This window comes from Carassius carassius, chromosome 35 (genome assembly GCF_963082965.1).
Source record: "Carassius carassius chromosome 35, fCarCar2.1, whole genome shotgun sequence".
NCBI lineage: Eukaryota > Metazoa > Chordata > Actinopteri > Cypriniformes > Cyprinidae > Carassius > Carassius carassius.
Window position 1 is genome coordinate 20603774 of NC_081789.1, and position 5618 is coordinate 20609391.

The following is a 5618-nucleotide window of genomic DNA, read 5'->3' on the forward strand; positions in this document are numbered from 1 at the left end:
ACGCCGCGCCGATTTGAATCCAAGTCAAACTTTACAGCCATACCCTTAGCAGGTTTTTGACCATCATTAAAAAAGGGGATCGTGAGAGCGGTGTTTTAACGCTTTCGTTACCCAATCTTGATCCCGGTCATAAAGACGAATCGCCGACTGCCACTAACGTTGAAGATGGTGAAGCCGAGGAGGCTGTCTATAGAGTGAGAATCATGCCAAAACCTCACACACACAACAAACGTGTTTTACTCATTCCCTACGATTCACAAACAAACTCAGTGTGGTTTGCAAATACAAAACATCACTCACAAACTAATTTTGCATTTTGTTCTGCAAATAAAAAACGTAGCTATCAAACAAATACAGTACGTTTTACATATACAAAGAAACGTATTTCTTCAATGACAAAAATATCCTCCAAGTACAAACTAAAATCTTTCAAGTACAAAAAAAAATCATTCAATTAAAAAAAAATCCTTCAAGTACAAAACAAAATCCTTCAAGTACAAAACAAAATTCTACAAGTACGAAAAACTGTCACGTGACTTTTGGCACTAATTTTTCGCCTTCGAATCCACACGCATATGCCTTCAGATCCACACACATGCTAGTAAACTGTCATGTAATTCGCACTCCACAACAGCAGGTGGCGCTGTTAGCGACTTGCTTGGCGCCGCCACCGACATGAAAACAGAAGAGAAGAAGAAACGCTAGCGTGAGGGACGTTTTGAACACGATGAGCGGCCAACAGGTAAGTTTGCAGTCATTGCTGGTGAAAAATCAGCCTAAAGTAGTGATGGGATTTATGGCTCTTTGAGGGGATCCGGATCTTCGCGATCCGTTCCTTTCAAAGAGCCGTTCAAAAGAACGGCTCTTTTGGCTCTTTTAAATATTTAGTCAGTTTTAAGAAGCAGGCTTGGAGCCATCTCAGTTTATCCTGGAAATAATCACTGGGAAGAATGATGAGGTGAGATTTGTAGTCAAATAATTAAAACTCAGATATCACACACCAATATCTGAGTTTGAATTATTCTGAAATATTGATTATTACCTCATTTGTCATGTGTGGACTATATTCCATAGGGTTGCACAAATCCCTCTGCTTAGACAGTGACATCACTATTTTGGATTTACCTTTAGTACAAAGTGTGTGTGTGTGTGTAAAGCTACGTTGACTTATGTTATTCATACAATACCTACTCACAAATAAACATCAAAAAGAAAGCCGGCTGCAATGAATTTATGTGCAAAACAGCTTTTACTACAAACACTTCCACACAAGAACATTGTTATCACACAAGAACATTTTGATAGAAAACAAAAAATATTTAAAGTTAGAATAAATAAAATGGAAATGTCTACATACTACATACAATTACTACTGTAAACTTTGCAAACATCAGCCCCTTCAAGTCAATGAACAATAACAAAGTGGGCTGCAATGAATGTCTGTGCAAAACAGCTTTTTTTCAACGCTCCTACCCAATGACAGAGGCACGCAGGATGTGAAGGACGTGAAGGATGCGTGCACAACTAATAACTAATATCATCACGCTATAAAGGGTTGGCCTGCGCTGGGTGCGCCCCTCCCACTATAACTGTTCTGTCTCGCGGAGGAGCTCATTTGTGTGCATCTGTGTGAAACACGCATAGGAAAAAAGAACGACAGAAAGAACGGCTCCCCTCCAGCCGCGACTCGGCTCCCATCGTTCATGTTTATGAGCCGTTCAAAAGAATCGGTTCGTTCGCGAACGTCACAACTCTAGCCTAAAGGGGTTGTTATTCGCTATAACAACCGCCTCGCTATACATGATCCCGCTTATTACATTGCTACCTACAAAATAAATAATTTGACACAAAATATTGATTTAAAAATGAGTTTATTGATTTTAAAACGATTGTATTGCTTCCGCTAAAGAAAATAGTCCGTTCCGCGTCCATAGCAACGGTCTGTTTTTCATGGCAAGGGTGTGTTTGGACCTCCAAATTATCCCTGGTCTTCTCCTGCTAGTGTCTCATAGAATATAGAGGCTTAATTCCATGTCAAATCAGTCAGAATCCAGGAAAGTGGTTGCAGCAACATCTCGGATGAAGAGTTTTTCTATATATTTGGGTCCCAAAACCAAGGCCTGTAAAAATATTCATATTTTTGTCAGTCCTTGAGATTGTCATTTTTATAGCATCAAAAAAACTATCAGAGAACCATGTTTGGGCATTAATATCTTAAAGTGTTATTCGTAGCCTCACCAAACTTTCCAAGATGGAAGACAAACATGTTCTTAGTATAACTGAACCAAAGTTTGTACTGCATGCCTATTGAGATTCTACAAGGCCCTAGATTTGGGTAAATGGCTAAACCCCTGATACTGAGGGTATTATAAACTCATTTTCTGCATCCATATCACAGCAGCAGGCTGTCACTATACATGGGTGCTGCATTTTTTTAAAGCTGAAAATTAGGACATAACCTGCTTGTTTAACCCTTGCTAAAAAGAACTATACACATGAAGTATGTGGGAAGATTTTATTTGAATTAAAGTATATTCAATCAGTTTTAAGAATAAACTTGGCAATGGGTTTGTCAGTGGTCCTTGAGGGAGGTTCAAGGGGGGGTATATATAAATACACACACCTTTTTAATTCTGACTTTTTCTAGAAATGGAATATTTTTCCACAAATGTCTTTATAAATTTCACCAAAAATGCATCCCATTGACATTAATTTGAACATACATTGACAAACAAAGTAATGTTATTCAGTCTCACAATGAATATTGTGTATTTCTGGAGTCTGTTACAAAATGTTATCAAATGTGGTCTGGGTCCTTGATGTAAAAATGTTTGAGAACCACTGCCCTACATAAACACTTTACATGTCTTTTCAGGCATTGTATCTACCACATTTGGACTGGGAGGAAAGTGGCCTGCCTGATGAGCCACACCATGGTGTCACTGTTCCTGACATGGGCGATGTACTGAGTGATGAACACATGGCAGCACTAAGGGCAGCCATAAATCCCATGGGACACTCCCAATCACATGGCTCAGACATGTACCTACTTACTGTGCAGTATGTCCATCACTTACTAGGCTTACAGTAAAACGTACTCAGCAAAGTACCTGATTCAATGCAATTGTAGCACAAATACAAAAAGAACACTTATTTACAGAACAGTGCCCCTGCTAATAACTGGTTTGTAAGATGTTACAGTTACACAAATAAATATTTCTGAATCAGTGAGGTGGTCTAATGTTTGATTTTTCTCTGTTTAATCAAATCAGACCAGCAGACATACCCGTGTAAGGACTGCCAGTGGCAGCAGGAAGCATAGCTTTCCTCAAGCAGTGCTAGCAGCGGACTTTAAGACTTTCAGCTCTCTTAATGTCGTAATGAATGTTCAAACCAAACACATGTAGATTGTATTATTTTTTATTGTAGTGTGAATACAATCTTAAAACATCTGGGGGGTTGGAACAACCAAAAAAATACATCTTTTTTTTTTTTTTACTATTTGGACCTGGTTTTCTCTTTCTTAACCAACTTGTGCAGCTCTGTGAGTGCATCTAAAATGCATTTTGGGATGATAACCTGGTTAGCACTAAAAAGAACAGCCTCCTGAAAACACACAAATTCAAGGTAATCCAGGTCAAGTGTTGCTGACTGACAATATGCTGGAGCCGTGTGTGGATTCTCTCTAACATTGTTTGTGCAAGCAGTTCCTAGAGAGAGGGGAAAAGAGGAAAAATGTATGAGGTCAAAAATACTGGTGTAACTGAACAGGACCAGTAAAATGACCGAAAACTACACTTTGCTTTATTCTTAATATCTTCATGACCATTAGTGATAGAGACCTCAAATATTGACACATGATTAATACAAGATTGTGCTTTAAGAAAATGTAATGATTGATATCATACGGATGCAGAAAATGAGTTTATAATCCCATAAGTATCAGGGGTTTAGCCATTTTCCCAAATCTAGGGCCTTGTAGAATCTCAATAGTCATGCAGTACAAACTTTGGTTCAGTTATACTAAGAACATGTTTGTCTTACATCCTGGAAAGTTTGGTGAGGCTATGAATAACACTTTAAGATATTAATGCCCAAACATGGTTCTCTGGTAGTGTTTTGATGCTATAAGAATGACAATCTCAAGGACTGACAAAAATATGAATATTTTTACAGGCCTTGGTTTTGGGACCCAAATATATAGAAAAACTCTTCATCTGTTTTCTTCATCACGTGACAGATTTTCCCAGAGATCAACGACGTCGCAGACTATTTCCTTGCAGGGTTTGTCCAGAAGTCTCGCCCTGATTTCTTCCACCTTGGCGACGATGAATGGTTCGTCTTTTAATTCGCGCAGAATAGTCCCGACTGTTCCTTGAATATGATGGGGTTGAGATTTTAACCCACACCACTCCTGGAGGGTAGTGATGATGGAATGAAAAGAGGGTTTAAACAGCTTGCCTGAAAGTTCGTCAAAGTGTGTGTCGAAGTAGTAGTTGGGAGGGTCAAACAGACAGGAATGTTGCAGCTGGCTAGGATGGTTAATCGCACAGCCCTCGCACTCGTCCTTCTGCTTGTCGTTGATGAGATGTTGCAGCAAAACCATGGTCGCGGCTTTTATGATTTTGAATCCGACGTCGCTGAAACATCCGTCTGTGGCGTCGAAGCCAGGATTAGAATGAGGAAGGGTTCGGTTGAATGTAGATGAGTCGTGCGATTGCCGATCATTATGGAGCCCTAAACTTTTGTCCCCTCTGTGGGGGCAGGCGCGCCCGATCATCGGATCCGAGTCTAAGCTACGTTTGATAGCCGGACCAGAGTCGTTTTGCAGGTCCGAGGGTTCAGGGGTGATGATGTTGTCGGGCGCCCAATCGTTTTCAAAGCACGATTGCAACTCTATGCGCCGTCTGACCGTTTTAGCCGAGACCCAGTCGTTGTGGAGGCCCGATGGACCACAGGCGTCAGTCGGAGTATGTAGGGTTGCGTCGTCGTCGGGAGGGTTGAGAATGCTGCCGAAAGAGATACCGCAGCTGCATACGTGGTCTTCAGCCAGGGTTTATAAATGATGCTTGGGAGGGTTGGGTCGCCGTATTTTATGATCGCTGTGGAAAAGGGGTGGGGGCGTTGGAGCGCTTCAGCCTTGATTTATACACGACGCCTGGCGAGCTCCGACCGCGGAGCTTTAGGATGGGTGTAGTGAATGGGCGGGGACGGCAGAGCATATGTGCTGCTCCGCGCACATCTCTCAGGGTGGAACAGTTGCACTTTAATTTTGTTGTATCCGTCATGCATGTCACACCATTTGAACATTTTGTTGATGATTCAGTAGATCCAGATCGCACCACTTGAACAAAAATTGCATTTCATACAGATCGTGATGCTTGTTAGGCAGGATGCGCCCAAACCGAGTGTTGTTGAGCTTTGTCTTGTCTTTACAGCAGAATTATTAGCTTATTTTTAAACATTTGTGACATCATGTTCCACCATACTTGTTAGGTTAAACTTACAAAACTTACATTTTTATCATATTTAAAAGTTTTAAATAATTTTGAAACTTGTAACTTCTTAGTGATGTGTTCTCATTACTTTGAGATTGTGATGATGATGATTCATAATGA

General features: G+C 40.6%; 1 long non-coding RNA gene across 1 annotated transcript; it reads left to right on the top strand.

Moving 5' to 3' along the window:
• Positions 1-590: 590 nt before the first annotated feature.
• LOC132115748 (uncharacterized) lies at positions 591-3422 on the top strand. The gene is made up of 3 exons (XR_009425555.1): positions 591-742; positions 2876-3290; positions 3323-3422. It is a non-coding gene; the product is annotated as an uncharacterized LOC132115748 (long non-coding RNA).
• Positions 3423-5618: the final 2196 nt, after the last annotated feature.